The sequence below is a fragment of the Myotis daubentonii genome, chromosome 2 (genome assembly GCF_963259705.1).
Source record: "Myotis daubentonii chromosome 2, mMyoDau2.1, whole genome shotgun sequence".
In the NCBI taxonomy this organism is placed as follows: Eukaryota; Metazoa; Chordata; class Mammalia; order Chiroptera; family Vespertilionidae; genus Myotis; species Myotis daubentonii.
The window spans coordinates 22,948,062-22,965,434 of NC_081841.1; positions in this window are offsets into that span (position 1 = coordinate 22,948,062).

Consider the following 17,373-nt stretch of genomic DNA (forward strand, 5'->3'; position numbering starts at 1 on the left):
ATTTACCCTTAAGTGTCCTTGGTTTAGGGAAGATGGGACTTACTAGGTAGCTGCAACTGCTCTTTAACTATAGGTGTAAGATTCCTTATTCCATGTGTCCAGGAATTTTCATAGCTTCTTTTTTAAAAAATTTATTTATTCATTTTTGATAGAGATCAATGCATTCATTGGTTGATTTTTGTATGTGCCCTGACCAGAAATCGAACCCACAACCTTGGCATATGGGTCAGCACTCTAACCAACTAGGCTACCCAGCCAGGGCCTTCATAGCTTCTTATGAAACACAATATAGTATACAGATGATGTATTATACAACTGCTCACCAGAAAGCTATATAATTTCATAATGTCACCCCAATAAATTCAAAAAATAAACATGTTTCAGATATGCCTCATTTATTAAAGATGCCCTATACACACATTTGCTAGTAAAAATTGAAAGAGTACATCAAAAAATGTGTTACAACTCAAATAAGTACAAGAATACAGTGTACATCATGTCATAATTCTTTTTTTAAAGGTGTGAATTTTATTATTTATTTATATATATGTATATGTATATTATTTATTTCAGAGAGGCAGGGAGAGGGAGAGAGAGATAGACACATCAATGATGAGAGAGAATCATTGATCAGCTGCCTCCTGTATGCTCCAGGCATGTGCCCTTGACCGGAATTGCACCCAGGACCCGTCAGTCTGCAGGCTGACGCTCTTTACACTGAGGCAAGCTAGCCAAAACCATGTCATAATTCTTAACAATACCAAAAGGACCTGGATGTGATAGGCAATGACAACAGTCACATTGAAGTATTGGTTCTTTCTGGGGGGGGAAAAAAAGAAGAAAGAAATGGATTAAATGAAATGATCAAATGCTCCCTCAAATCTAAATAGCCTTTGGAATAAGGTACACTAAAAGGTAAAAAGCAAAACCTTTGTGGCGGTGGTAGTGGGGAGGAGGCAGAATTGAAATGCATGAGTACCAACGAATACCAGAGCTTGGGCAATTTTGTAATGGTAACAGCTGCTGGTTGTCAATCAGAAGTTTGTCCATTACCACCCAGTATTATTGGCATGAGCATCCGGTTTCTGACAGCATATAGACAAGTAAACATACACCAAAACAGTGAACCTTAACGTAAATTATATTTAGGTGATAATAATGCCTCCATGTAGATTCATCGCCTAAAGCACTGGTGCGGGCTGCTGGTAGTGCTGGAGGCTATGAGTGTGTGGGGTCAGAAGGTACATGGGAATTCTGCATTTTCTGCTCAATTTTGCTGTGAGCCTAAAACGGTTCTAAAAAGATGATATTTACATTATGAGCATCCCCACCCTCCCTTGGGAGAACTGGAGGCCCAGATCACACAAACTCACCCTATTCTTCTGGCGGTTTTGAATAGCCTCATTCCTCCTCCTCAGCCATGTTAGAAACTGTCCTTTGAGGTCCCTTTTAAGACTTGCCATTGTCCTCACTCCGCGTCGTCTCCGGTAGACCAGGCCATAACTCAGCGTCAGTTCATACTCCTTTAATTCTTCTTCTTGGCCCCGTTGGGGAGAAGCATTTCCTGGAAGAGAAGGGAATTAGGGGTGAGAGCCAAGTTGGTAAGGGTGTTTGCTAGTGCTTCTGAGACAGCTTGAGTGTCAGCTGAAAGAAAAGAAATGTAAGATCCATTACCCCCGGCCGCCATTTCTTAGGAGGGCGCCCGGCCCGTTCTCTGTAGCTTCCGCCGCCGCCACGTGGTCCCCGCAGAGGCCGCCCGGGAGCACGTGGGGCCGAGGACCGGGGACCGGCACCTCCCACGGCGCCGCCTCCGCCCCCCCCCCCACCCCCCGCGCAGGAACCCGGGGCGGCCGCGCGCAAGCGCGGGGAGGAGCCCCCAGCCCGTGGGCTCCGCGGACGTGGCCGTGCACTTCTCCCCGGAGGAGTGCCTGTACCGGGACGTGATGCGGGAGAACTGCTGCCACCTGGGCGCGCTCGGGTTCCGAGGCACCGAGCCGGCCCTCATCGCCTGGGTGGAGGAAGAGGCTGAACTGGGGGGGCCAGACGCCCGCGATCCGGAGTTGGGAGCGTGTCTGGCAGAAGACACGGGTGAGCAGGTTCCAGAACCAAGGAAGAGAAAGGACTGAGAGAAGGCACCGGGGCGCTGGAGAAGATCCTTCCTGTGGCCGCTCGGCCTCTTCGTTAAGATTTCACACAGGGAGCCGAAACCGGTTTGGCTCAGTGGATAGAGCGTCGGCCTGCGGACTGAAAGGTCCCGGGTTCGATTCCGGTCAAGGGCATGTACTTGGGTTGCGGGCACATCCCCAGTGGGAGATGTGCAAGAGGCAGCTGATCGATGTTTCTCTCTCATCGATGTTTCTGACTCTCTATCTCTCTCCCTTCCTCTCTGTAAAAAATCAATAAAATATATTTTTAAAAAAATAACCCTTATTTAAAAAAAAAAAAAGATTTCACACAGGGAGCATTATCTCAATTCGTTGAGGTTCTGCTTCCCAGCATATGTTGACAGTTTGGCTCAAATAAACTCACAAAAATTCTTTACAGGTTTTAAAAAAAAAAATTTCACACAAAATCCAGGTTTCTGACTTCTCTTGAGAAATCCAAAGATTTGGCAACTCAACCTAAACTCCCACAAAACCACAGCTGGCAGGAGCCGGGGGCAGCTGTTCCCTCTGGATGGAGCCGGACCTGTGCTCCGGTTCGGCATGCTCGCCACCCTCATCAGCTCCCGACCAGCATCGGCCGGCGCTCATGGCTTGCCCAGGTCTCTTCCAGGCAGGCTCGCTCCACCTGGCGTTTTCCTCTCCTTTACATGACCTGCTGGGCTCCTGTGGTAACTGGAGTTTGCAAACCGTGGTCTGTGGCAGCCGTCGCCAACCTTTTGGACCTCACGGACCACCAGTGGTCCACGGACCACCGGTTGGCGTCTACTGGTCTATAGCATTCAAGTTTTCCTGAATCGGGGATTTACATAGAGGGCATATATGTGAAAGGGCACAGGAGAGAAGTAAAAGCAGGCTTTATTTTGGAAAGAAAAAAAAAAAGAAAAAAGATCCATTACGCCCAAGTCACTAGTCTGGTCTCAGGCTCAAACTAGGCCTGCCCTGACACAGGTGAACATGGACAGTGGGAGGTTTCTCAGGTGGAGGATTCCTTCTATCCCCTGCGTTACCGACTGTGCTAGTGGAGAACTCTGCACAGTGGCGGGCATACATTGGGAACATGCCTTAAAATCCACTATTATGGGAAACATTGCCTTCAAACCTTTCTTTTTCCTGCTTTTTTAGTTCTGAATGTTAGATTTTTTTCATGACGTCAAAAGTAGCTAAGTACATAATTCCAAGTGGAAGATTATGGGACAGAAAGTAGGTACTGGCAGTCATTCCATTGTCATTTGTGTAAGTGTTTAATATGAATGAGGGGAGGTAAAGCATTAGTAAAAGTCAAAATTTCTTCCGCAGTTCAACTTTGTAACTGCAACTCTACTAAATTTTTCTGGAAAAAGAACCACTCCAGTGAAAAAGCCAAGAAACCTCACTTAGAACAATCTCTCCCCAGCATTAAGCAGAGTAGGAAGTTGAAATGGCTATCGCCCTCTCCGTGTACACCCAGATTTTTCATGGTAGTAAATCTTTCTACTCAAAACCAATATTATGGGAAGCCAACCACTTTAACTCTTGCCTCTTCGCTCACAAACCATTCAGCATATCTCACACATATGCATGCCATATAATAAAGCTGTGAATGGGCTTACAATATAAATTAGGATTTTCTTAGAAGCAGTGTTCTAGGATACTGCTAAGTAGGTCCCCACCTTCCTGCCTCCTTTCTGTGGCCCAATTTTTCTGGGAGCCTCACCCACTCCCAGGCTCACTCCTTTGAAACATTTTCCTGACCAATGGTGGCTGATGGTGTAGGACCTGGTGCATGTTCTTCTGTTACCTGAAAAGCCACCATTTTCCTGTTTATTAACATCCTCTAAAGCGTAGATTTAGCCAGAAAGCCAATCCTGAAAATCTTGGCAAGATTAAAAAATGTTGCGGGGCTGACATGGCTCAGTGACCTATGAAACAGGAGGCCATGGTTGGATTCCCCGTCAGGGCACGTGCCCTGGTTTCATGGTTGATCCCCAGTGGGCCATGTGCGGGAGGCAGACAATCAAGGATTCTCTCAACATGGATCTTTCTATCTCTATCCCTCTCCCTTCCTCTCTGAAATCCATAATAAAAACATATATATAGCCCTGACCAGTTTGGCTCAGTGGATAGAGGGTCGGCCTGCGGACTGCGGGGTCCAGGGTTCGATACCGGTCAAGGGCATGTACCCTGGTTGCAGGCACATCCCCAGTGGGAGGTGTGTAGGAGGCAGCTGATTGAGGTTTCTCTCTCATCGATGTTTCAAACTCTCTATCCCTCTCCCTTTCTCTCTGTAAAAAATCAATATATTAAAAATATATATATATATATATATCCTAAGTTAAAGATCTGGAGACAGAGAAGCATTAATCAGACAGTCAAAGCTCAGAGGGAAGGTAGGGGAGGGTGGGGGTATGGGGGAGAGATCAACCAAAGGACTTGTAGGCATGCATATAAGCCTAACCAATGGACAGACACCAGGGGGGTGTGGGCATGAGTGTGAAGGATGGGGGGGCGGGCATAGGGGGATAAGGACATATATGTAATACCTTAATCAATAAAGAAAAAAAAGAAAAGAAAAAAATAAATTTAAGTTAAGTTCCTTATGTTTTGTTCCTTTTCACTGTTCCTGACCTGTATTACTGATGGAAGTACTGATTTCAAGACCCTATGAGCCATTCTAGCAAAATTTTGGTTGCTTTTCCCCAGAAAGTGAACTGAAAAGATTGAAATGTTCCTAAGCATAGGAAGCAAGCTAGGCAGTTTAATACTCTTCCCTTTTTCCTCTTTGTCCCTGCGCTTTTCCCCCACTGGAGGGGCCTACTTAGCCTATTCTTTTAAACACTGAAGGCATCCCCCTAAGAAGGGAGGGCAGGCTTTTCACTGCCCCCCAAAGGACAGCATCTGTCTTACCGGAATCTTCTTCATCGGACATCTGAGAAAACGACCCAGTGGAGGGGGCGTTGAGCTCTGCTGGTGAATCCATTGCAAGTCTTCACAGGCTGAAATTCCTCCTAGAATCTGAAGGCAGGATCAAGCATAAGGTGATGCTCAAAAATCTCAAGTTGCTACAACGTAGCCTGGAAAGAACAGGAGTGAAATGTGGGGAAAGCGCTAAGCTAAATAATGCTGGTAAACCAATCAACAAGCCTATTTTAATGTAAATGCTGATGACAAAAGAGATAAGGCGGGTGGGAGTAGTTCTGCATCTGCTCTCCGAGAGATAATCATGCCCTCTGGCCCTTAGGCTGGAAAATTTATCAGCAGCCTCGCTGGGTGTAGAAAAAGTAATTCCCAGAAGAAAGGGGCTTAGGAAACAAGTTATAGAAATGAAGGAAGGGCCCTTGGAGCTTGGGAAGGTGGGATCTAATGGTAAGGTGCCTGGGGCAGGGAGGGGGGAGGAAACTAGAAAGGCAGGGGCATGCTCCCAGGAGTGAGAGGGCCTACAGGTAGTCCTTACAGAGCCAGAGGTGCGGCTCTAGAACATCAGAGCCCACAGAATCCTTTTACCTCCCCCTAAACCTCCCCTCTTCAGCTCAAAACGCTAAAAGATAATTGGCTTTATGAAACCAAGGTCCTTCTAGGACAGTGGTCCGCAAACTCATTAGTCAACAGAGCCAAATATCAACAGTACAATTGAAATTTCTTTTCTTTTTTTTAAAATATATTTTATTGATTTTTTACAGAGAGGAAGGGAGAGAGATAGTTAGAAACATCGATCAGCTGCCTCCTGCACATCTCCTATTAGTTATGTGCCCGCAACCAAGGTACATGCCCTTTACCGGAATCGAACCTGGGACCTTTCAGTCCTCAGGCCGACGCTCTATCCACTGAGCCAAACCGGTTTCGGCTGAAATTTCTTTTGAGAGCCAATTTTTTTAAACTTAAACTATATAGGTAGGTACATTGTTATTAACTTAATTAGGGTACTCCTAAGGCTTAGGAAGAGCCACACTCAAGGGGCCAAAGAGCCGCATGTGGCTCGAGAGCCACAGTTTGCCGACCACGGTTCTAGGAGAAGCTTGCATTTTTTTCCCTGTACCTTTCAGAGTCAAATACCTGGTCTTCTTTAAAAAATCTTATCTGAGCCATATTTTAAAATGCAAGTTTTGCCTGCCTAGTGTGGTTCATGGTTGAACATGGAGCCATGAACCAAGAGGTCACTGGTGGGATTCCAGGTTAGGGCACAAGCCCAGGTCTCAGGCTGGATCCCCAGTGGAGGGAGTGCAGGAGGCAGATGTTCAATGATGTTTCTCATCAAAGTCTCTCTATTCCTCTCCCATCCTCTCTCTTTAAAAACCAATGAAAACGTTCAAGCATATGAAGATGGGAGGGTAGATGAAAGATTTTATGTATATTTTGTTTCCCAAAGAAATTCACATCTGTAGATGAGGAGTCATGAAAAAGGAAAATAACCTAAGTAAAATACCATTGGATGGCAGCCTTCTCTTATATTTCAACCACTATCATATTTCATTTCCTCCTGTCAAAACCCTCTACTTTCCTTCTACCGCTAACTCTTCTATTATTTTTTTTACATTTTTTTATTGATTTCAGAGAGGAATGGAGAGGGAGATATAGAAATGTTAGTGATGAGAATCATTGATAGGCTGTTTCCTGCAAGCCCTGTACTGGAAGTCAAGCCCACAACACGGGCATTTGCCCTGACAGGGAATTGAACCATGACCTCCTGGTTCCTAGGTCCAACCTCAACCCAAACTGGTGGGTTCCCTATGTTTTGTTAGTTTTTAATCCTCACCCTAGAATATTTTCCCATTAATTTTTAGAGAGAGGGAAAGACAGAGAGAAACAACCATGTGAGAGAAACACATGAAATGGTTGCCTCTTGTACAGCCCCTGACCAGGGCCCTGGCCAGAGAGGAGCCTGAAACCGAGGTACTTGCCCTGGACAGGAATTGAACCAGGGCCCCTTCATTCCTCAGACTGACACTCTATCCACTGAGCCAAATCTGCTAGGGCTAAAAAATATTTAAAACAATAGGGAGCCGAGCCCTAGCCAGTTAGTTCATTGCTAGCAAAATCAGGTATAAAATAAGGACTAAGAACAAGGTAGTGAACATGTTACTGGGAGAGAAAACCTAAGTTCTTGTTTTCTTGAGGGAAACATTTCCATCAAGTGACAAAGTGGAGAAAAGCAGGCAAGAATTTGACCTCAACCGTGTGAAATGTTTTGAGATAGAGTATTATATTTGTGAGTGTAATTTTATGGCTTCTTTCCCATATAGGAGAAACCTTTCCATCAGTATGGAAAACTAAGAAAATTACTTTCCACTGCATAATCTGGATGTCACAGATTAAAGCTTATTTTTCTGTGAATAAAATGTATTGAATAAAGTACTATTCTTTAAAAAGATCTTAAAAAAAAAAAAGAATTTATTGACCTCACCACAAAATCTTTTTGGGGCAGTGACACAAGGGCATAAAGAACCAGCAGGAGAGCCTAGGCTGGGCTGCTTTGGCTTTCTGGGAAGTCAGAGAAAAGGGGGAAAAGGGGAACCTTGGAGACAGGTCCAGGATGAGGTGCTGCTGCCCATTGCTCCCCTTGTTGCAAGTCTCCTGGGGTACCTTAGAGATTAGGGGATATGTCCCCAGGGGTGCGGTGAATAGAGGGGGAAGAGAATGGCATGGGCATGGTCTCTGGGAGCTTCAGAGGTTTGAAAGGGTGGGTGTTTTGTGAAGAGCTTATGGATAGAAAAAGAATATTCACTAGCTTTATGCTGATGCACCAAAATGAGATTTATTCTCTTAACTGGATTTCTATTATCTGCCTCCCTGACTAGGGTGATTTAAGCTATTTACCCTCTGGTTGGGGAGGGGAAGTGTAAACCATTTACCCTTAAGTGTCCTTGCTTTAGGGAAGATGGGACTTACTAGGTGGTTCCCCAACTATAGGTCTAAGATTCCCTATTCCACTTGTCCTGGAATTTTCATAGCTTATCAAATACACATTATAGTATACCAGTGATGTATTATACAACTGTACACCAGAAAACTATAATTTCATAAACAATGTCACCCCAATAAATTCAAAGAACAAGAATACACATGTCTCAGATATGCCTCAAGTTTATTAAAGATGCCCTATACACACATTTGCTACTAAAAATTGAAATACATCAAAAAATGTGTTACAACTTAAATGAGTACAAGAATACGGTGTATGCCTAAAATGACTTCATGTCATAATTCTCAGCAACTCCAGACGAAGGACCTGGATGTAATAGGCAATGACTACAGCCACACTGAAATACAGGTTCATTCTGGGGAAAAAAAAAAAAAAAAAAGGATTGTGTTATGAGTAATGAAATGATCAAATGCTCCCTCAAATCTAACTAGCATTTGGCCCTAGCTGGTTTGGCTCTGTGGACAGAGCATGGGCCTGTGGACTGAAAGGTCCCAGGTTCGATTTCAGTCAAGGGCACATGCCTGGGTTGCAGGCACAATCCCCAGTAGGGGACGTGCAGGAGGCAGCTGATCAATGATTCTCTCTCATCATTGATGTTTCTATCTCTCTCTCCCTCTCCCTTCCTCTCTGAAATCAATAAAAATATATTTAAAAAATAAATAGCATTTGGAATAGGGTACACTAAAAGGTAAAAAAACAAGACCAAAGAATACTAGCACATGGGCCATTTTGTAACAGCTGCTGGTTGTCAATCAGGGGTTTGTCCATTACCACCCAGTATTATTGGCATGAGCATCCAGTTTCTGACAGCATATAGACAAGTAAACATACACCAAAAGAGTGAACCTTAACGTAAATTATATTTAGGTGATAATAATGCCTCCATGTAGATTCATCGCCTAAAGCACTGGTGCGGGCTGCTGGTAGTGCTGGAGGCTATGAGTGTGTGGGGTCAGAAGGTACATGGGAATTCTGCATTTTCTGCTCAATTTTGCTGTGAGCCTAAAATGGCTCTAAAAAGATAATATTTACAGTATGAGCATCCCCACCCTCCCTTGGGAGAACTGGAGGCCCAGATCACACAAACTCACCCTATTCTTCTTCCGGTTTTGAATAGCCTCATTCCTCCTCCTCAGCCATGTTGGAAACAGTCCTTTGAGGTCTCTTTTAAGACTTGCCATTGTCCTCACTCCACGTCGTCTCCGGTAGACCAGGCCATAACTCACCCCCACTACATACTCGGGCATTTCTTCTTCTCTGTCCCGCTGTTGGGGTGAATGTTTTGGTGGAAGGGAAGAGAACTGGATACTATGGTTGAGACTCAACTTACTAAGGTTTTTTGCTAGTGCTTCTGAGACAGCTTGAGCGTCAGCTGAAAGAAAAGAAATTTCAGATCCATTACCCCCAAGTCACTAGTCTGGTCTCAGGCTCAAACTAGGCCTGCCCTGACACAGGTGAACATGGACAGTGGGAGGTTTCTCAGGTGGAGGATTCCTTCTACCCCCTGCATTACCGACTGTGCTAGTGGAGAACTCTGCACAGTGGCGGGCATACATTGGGAACGTACTTTAAAATCCACTATTATGGGAAACATTGCCTTCAAACCTTTCTCTTTCCTGCTTTTGTTAGTTCTGAATGTTAGATTTTTTCATGATGTCAAAGTAGCTAAGTACATAATTCCAAGTGGAAGATTATGGGACAGAAAGTAGGTACTGGCAGTCATTCCATTGTCATTTGTGTAAGTGTTTAATATGAATGAGGGGACGTAAATCATTAATAAGAGTCAAAATCTTTCCAGAGTTCAGTTTTGTAACTGCAACTCTACTAAATTTTTCTGGAAAAAGAACCACTCCAGTGAAAAAGCCAAGAAACCTCACTTAAAACAATCCCTCCCCAGCATTAAGCAGAGTAGGAAGTTGAAATGGCTATTACCCTCTCCGTGTACACCCAGATTTTTCATGGGAGTAAATCTTTCTACTCAAACCCAATATTATGGGAAGCCAACCACTTTAACTCTTGCCTCTTCCCTCACAAACCATTCAGCATATCTCACACATATGCATGCCATATAATAAAGCTGTGAATGGGCTTACAATATAAATTAGGATTTTCTTAGAAGCAGTGTTCTGGGATACTGCTAAGTAGGTCCCCACCTTCCTGCCTCCTTTCTGTGGCCTAATTTTTCTGGGAGCCTCACCCACTCCCAGGCTCACTCCTTTGAAACATTATCCTGACCAATGGTGGCTGAGTAGTGTGGGTGATGGTGTAGGACCTGGGGTGCACATTCACTGGACCCTTTCTTCTGTTACCTGAAAAGCCACCTTTTTCCTGTTTATCAATATCCCCTAAAGCAGCGGTTCTCAACCTGTGTGTCGAGACCCCTTTGGCGATTGAACGACCCTTTCACAGGGGTCGCCTAAGACCATCCTGCATATCAGATATTTACATTACGATTCATAACAGTAGCAACATTACAGTGATGAAGTAGCAACGAAAATAATTTTATGGTTGGGTCACAACATGAGGAACTGTATTTAAAGGGCCAGAAGGTTGAGAACCACTGCTAAAGGGTAGATTGAGCTAGAAAGCTAATCCTGAAAATTTTGGCAAGATTAAAAAACGTTGCGGGGCTGGCATGGCTCAGTGGTTGAGCATAGACCTATGAAACAGGAGGCCATGGTTGGATTCCCCGTCAGAGCACATGCCCTGGTTTCGTGGTTGACCCCCAGTGGGCCATGTGCAGGAGGCAGACAATCAATGATTCTCTCTCAGCAGGAGTATTTCTCTCTCTGTCCCTCTCCCTTCCTCTCTAAAACCCATAATAAAAAATTATATAAACTTTACTTTAAATTGAAATTAAGTTTCTTGTGTTTCCTCTTTGTCCGCTGTGCTTTTTCCCCCAGTGGAGGGGCCCACTTAGCTGTATTCTTCCTTAAATCACTGAAGTCATCCCCTACGGACGGAGGGGAGGCTCCTCACTTCCCCAACTCCTGTAGTCAAAAAGGGCAGCATCTGTCTTACCTGAATAGCTTTCATTGGACATCTGAGAAAATGACCCAGTGGAGGGGGCATTAAGCTTTGTTGGTGAATCCATTGCAAGTCTAGTCACAGCCTGAAGTTCCTCCTAGAACCCGTCTGCAAGGATTTCAAGCTGAAGGTGATGCTCAAAACTCACAAGTTGCTACAAAGCAGTCTGGAAAGAACAGCACTGAAATGCGGGGAAAGCGCTAAACTAAACAATGCCGGTAAGCCAATCAACAAGCCTATTTGAAAGCAAATTCCTGATGACTAAAGAGTTTAAGGTGGACTATTCCTGTTAGTGGGCTAATAGAAAACTCTGCAGCTGCTCTCCAAGAGCTAAGCACGCCCTCTGGCCCTTAGGCTGGAAATTTATCAGGAGCCTAGATGGGCGTATCCTAAAATTTAGTGTTTTGTTTTTTGTGGTTTTTCTGTGTTTTGTTTTTTTTTTCAAATTCTACTTCCAGAGATGACTACTGGTTTGTGAACCAGACTTGGCTCGTTCTAGAGCAGAGCAGAAAAGGGCAGTTTCCCCCCATTTTTGGATTAACCCCCAATTACGTTGACTGAGAAAGTTTCCTTGAAGTTTTCCTTGCCTGGCTCATCCTAAATCTTTGATGCTTCTAAGGCAGTGGTTCACAACCTTGGCTGCACATTAGAATCACCTGGGAATCTTTATTTTTTTTCCCTTTGGGAATCTTTTTAAAATCCTGATTTCTGGGCCTCATGCTCCGGAAATTCTGTTTCTTTGTTACTAATGTTGTGGCCCCACCCCATAACAAAGAAACAGAATTTCTGGAGGATGAGGCCCAGAAATCAAGATTTTAAAAAGATTCCCAGGTGATTCTAATGTGCAGCCAAGTTTGAGAACCACTGTTCTAAGAGGAAGTAAGTGTCTGTTATAAACAGCTGATTAGCTTGATATTTTATGGGTGTGTTATTTTAGATCTATAATTTCATTTTATAAGCTACACCTTTTAATGCAGTTAACATTGTTGAGCAACTGAGATTAATTAAATTTATAATTGCTGCCCTTCACCCCAATACTTGTACTGAATTCTAGCAAAGAGCACCAACATTAACGGCTGATTTTCTACAGGAAGTAGAACAAATCTCCTGTCGACCCCATCTTCTTTTTCTCACTCCTCTTCAATGTACAACCTTGTCCATCCCCTTTTCAGCTGGAAACTATGAGAAAATACTCAAAAGCAATCTTGTTTGTTTTTAGTAACAAGAGATGACATTATGATCAAGAAATATTTTTGTAGGAGCCCTGACTGGCTGAGGACCGATGGGTCTCAGGTTGGATTGCTGGTCAAGAGCAAGTACGTGGGTTCCAAGTTTGATCCCTGTGCCTGGTGGGGTGGGTGTGGGAGGCAACCAATTTATGTGTGTGTCTCTCATATCCATGTTTCTCACTTTCTCTCTTTCTCTCTTTCTCTCTCTCCCCTCCCTCCTCCTTCCACTCTCTCTAAACATCAATGGAAAAATATCCTTGGGTGAAAATTAACAAAACAAAACAAAACAAAAGAAAAGAAATATTTTTGTAGGGGATAGAGAATAGCCATGAACATGCTGTGTCACAGCACTTTATTCAAGTGGTTCTTGAAAGCATGGCCTCCAGACAGGCAGTCTCAACAGCCCCTAGTAATTTGTTAGATATGATTAAATATAATTAGCTTCAACCTGAACCTACTGAACCAAAGACTGGGGTTCTCACCCATCATTTTAAAGTTCCCTGGTGACTCAAATGCATGCTAAAGCTTAAGAAGCACGGCTTTATGGCTCTCTTAACTTTCTCCTCCTATTGTTCATCTCTCTGCTGTTCTCCTTTTTGCCCTGAGCCCCTCTCCTACAACGGTCTCTGAGACTTCCAGGGGAGAAGTGAGAGTAAAAATCAGATTGCAGGAGATTTAAGATATAGAGGTGAGACAGTGAAAAGGGCTGACGTACACTTTCACTCAAGAAGTCCAGGTTTCCCCAGCTGGCGTTGCCCAGTGGTGGAGCTTCAACCTATAAACCAGGAGGTCAATTCCAGGTCAGGCCACATGCCTGGGTTGCTGGCTTGATCCCCAGTGCAGGGCTTGCAGGATGCAGCTGAACAATGATTCTCTCTCATCATTAATATTTCTCTCTCTCTCTCTCTCTCTCTCTCTCTCTCTCTCTCTCTCTCTCTCTCCATTCCTCTCTGAAATCAATAAAAAATATATTTAAAAAAGAAAAAAGAAATCCAGGTTTAAGGAAAAGGTGAGAGAAGCATATCTATAGGAAGGTGTTGTGGGGGATAGATGGAGGAGGTTCAGTTTACTTCAACCTGACAGAAACTGAGCCAGAAGCAACAGAAGGTAAATATATGAAGAGGATTGTTCAGAAACACAATCCCTAAAATATGCTTTAAAAGATCAGATAAAAAAGTCTAAGCCCGGCCGAAACCGGTTTGGCTCAGTGGATAGAGCGTCGGCCTGCAGACTGAAAGGTCCCAGGTTCGATTCCGGTCAAGGGCATGTACCTGGGTTGCGGGTACATCCCCAGTGGGGGGTGTGCAGGAGGCAGCTGATCGATGTTTCTCTCTCATCGATGTTTCTAACTCTCTATCTCTCTCCCTTCCTCTCTGTAGAAAATCAATAAAATATATTTAAAAAAAAAAAAAAAGTCTAAGCCCTAACCGGTTTGGCTCAGTGGATAGAGCATTGACTGCAGACTGAATGGTCCCAGGTTCGAGTCCGGTCAAGGGCATGTACCTTGGTTGTGGGCACATCCCCAGTAGGGGGTGTGCAGGAGGCAGCTGATGGATGTTTCTCTCTCATCGATGTTTCTCTCTATCCCTCTCCCTTCCTCTCTGTAAAAAAACAATAAAATATATTTAAAAAAATAAAAGAGTGTGGATCCCAAGAGAAAAGATTCATTTTGTGTGAACCCCAAGAAGGAATTTATCTGCTGAGATGGACTTCTCCTGGTCTACGGAGGGCCCAAATTTTACCTATATATATAAAAGCCCAGTGACCATTATGGCAGAGCGACCAGTAGGACTGGGACAACTGGTGGCTATGACATGCACTGTGGCAGCCAACCAGCCTGATCCAGAATCTGATTTCCCCCCACCCCTACCCCCCTACCCCCTCCAGTTCCTCACCCCCACCTCCCATCCCCTCCCCCCTCCCTCCTCCAGTCCCCTACCTCCTACCCCCTCACCCCCCCCCCCCTTCCCCCAGCCAGCGGGGCCCAATTGGCCCTGAACAGAAGGAGGAGCTTCAGAGTGGCGGAGGCAGCGAACAGAATACACCACAGTCTCCCAAGCCCCAAGTCCTGGTGGGGAGGGAGGGGCAGCAGCAGGGAGCACCAGCCAGTCCAGCCACCACACCTCCATCCCCCCAGTTGCCATCACCGTGCCTGGGGATGCCAGCCATGGTCATGCCACCCAATCCCCAAGAAGAGCTGCTGCCACTGGCCGGCCCAGGTCCCAGTGGTTTGGGGACCAGGAGGTGATAGATCCACCCTTCCCCCAACTGGTGGGCGGAGTATGAGGTAACCTGCAGCCCGGAAATACCTGAGTGACTAACCCTGTACCTTATATGGACTATACATTGGACCACCAATCCACACCTGCCAAATACCCTCAGCCCTTGTCCTATATGGACCATACAGTAAACCACCAATCAGTGTGCGCTGAGTACACTAAGCCCCCACCCCTTCCCATTCCGCTCCTCAAAAGGCGTGCCCACCCCTGCACGAGATGCTGTCCTCCCTTGCGAGACAGCCCTCCTCGAATAAAGCCTGTGGTCCTGGATTTCGGCCTCTGTCTGATTTTTCATCTTTGGTGCCGGGACCAGGATGAAGGGGAGGATGAAGCGGTGACACCCAAGGGGCGAGGCTGGCGCCAGCAGGGGCAGAGTCCGGCCGGGGGCTGGGCGTGGGGGCCAGGGAAGTGGCGCCCCTGGAGCTGGGCTTGAATCCCACCTGGCCACCGACCCTTGTCATTGAAACTGCATCCACAGGTAAGGTGGGCGGGCGGGCACTACAGCCCCACAATGGCGTTGGGGACCCGGGTGCCCTGGCTGCCCCCTCCCTGAAGTGCGCCTCGGCACCTTCCTCAGGCTCCCCACCTTGAGCACCAATCCCCCCCTCCCAGGCCCCCCTCCCCCCCCCACACCCTGCTTCTATAAATGTTAGCGGATCAGTCGAAAGCCTGAATTTCATTTTCCCAAAGACTTGGAAGAAAACAAAACACTATTAATGCTTTTCTTTATGATCATCATTATTCTGGCTTTAAAGTGGTCCTCAGAGGCAAACCGCAGCACCTGGCGCTGGAGGCCCGTGTGCAAGTTTCTTCCTTCTGCCAAGGGGTCGGGGCTGTTCGGGGCCTCTTGGCCGGTTGCCATGATTTGGGGGGAGGTGGGTGTTTGCGCGCCAGCGACCAGGATGCTAACAATTCGTCGGGCAGGCCCGCCGCCCCTAAACCTGGCTCTGTCCCTGGCAAAGAGGTGACTTTAACCGGCCCTTACCCATTCCTTCCACGAATCGCCACACCCTACTCCCTCACAGTCCCTCGCCCCCCCCCCCCCCCAACCCCCATCCTTCATTTCTCCCTCTCTCTGCACAGGAAACAGATATCCCAGGGTGTGTGTGTCTAATTCAGGAGGGGCAGCATTGCCAGAGGGCTGGGGGTTGCCTTTCGTTCCCAGCTGCCCAGAGAGAACACCAGCTTTTGCAGGGAGCATTGAAACTTGCAACCCCTTCGGGTGGCCGGGTGGCCGGCCTGGCTGTGGTGTTACAGGACTTGGGTGGTGAGTGGGCGAGGTTCCGCTTACCGGCAGTCCGGACTCTCCCGGGCTTTAGAATATTGCCCTGGGTTCAGCCTCCCTTTGCCTGACTCCACGGTTGGGGTCCCCAGAGGGGACTAGGCTTGGGGAAGAGCCGCTGGCCTGGTGGTGCTGTTTGTCTAGGGACTGGGGAAGAGGGCGCTGTGTTGTGTGTTCTGAGAAAGCTTTGTTGTGGTGGAGTGGAAATGTGTAGCTTTGGAAATACAGCGGGGCCTTGACTTACGAGTTTAATTCGTTCAGTGACGGAGCTCGTAACTCAATCAATTGTGAACGAGTGAGACACGTGATGCTGGGCTGATGTTGTGGCGTTCACTGTGACGTTCGCTGCGCCAACTAGCGGTGGGGTATCTGAAGCTAGCTCGGAACCTGAATTTTAGCTCGCAACTCAAAGCAAAAATCAGCCGAGAGACAGCTCGTACGTATCTCGAAAAACTTGTTAGTTGTGACACTCGTAAGTCAAGGCCCCACTGTAAATAGCTTTCCAAGGCCTAGAGGGGTGGGCGCTCCCAGCGGAGGGGAAAGACAGTTTGTCCCTCCTCCCTAAGGGTATTATGCTAAGTGAAATAAGTCAGACAGAGAAAAAGACAAATACCATATGAGTTCACTTATTTTTTATTTTTATGTTTTTTAATCCTCACCTGTGAATATTTTTTTTCATTGATTTTTAGAGAGAGTGGAAGGGAGAGGGAGAGACAGAGAGAAACACTGATGTGAGAGAGATACATCCATTGGTTGCCTTCTGCATGCCCCCGACCAGGGCCAGGAGCCTGCAATGTAGGCACATGCCCTTGACTGGAATCGAACCCGGGACCCTTCAGTCCTCAGGCTGACTGGGTCATATAAGTTCACTTATATGTGGAATCTAAAGAACAAAATAAATGAACAAACAAAACAAAAACAAGCTCATAGATACAAAGAACTAACAGGATTGTCAGATAGGAGGAGAGTTGGGGAGTAGGTGAAAAAGGTGAAGAGATTAAGAAATACAAATTGGTAGTTACAAAATAGTCACTGGGATATAAAGTACAACATAGGAAATAGTCACTAATCCTATATAATAAAAGCCCAGCAACCAAATGGCAGAACGACCAGTTGACTAGTCACTATGATGTGCACTGACCACCAGGGGGCAGTTCCTGCATTGAGCGTCTCCCCCCTGGTGGTCAGTGCACTCCCACAGTGGGAGAGCTGCTCTGCTGAGCAGGATGAGTGGTCCTCCCACAGAGGGCCAATCCCTGCAGGCCACGCAACCCCCACCAGTGCACGAATCTGTGCACTGGGCCTTTAGTATTATAACTGGGTGGGACCAAGTGGGTACTAGATTTTCTGGAGATCACTTTGTAAATTATATAAATGTCTAACCACTATGCATACACCTAAAACTAATTACATATATATGGCTAGTATGAAAAGTGTCCCCTCAGGAGTTCAACCAGGAGACCAGGATTTCGATTGCTTGCTATGATGTGTGCTG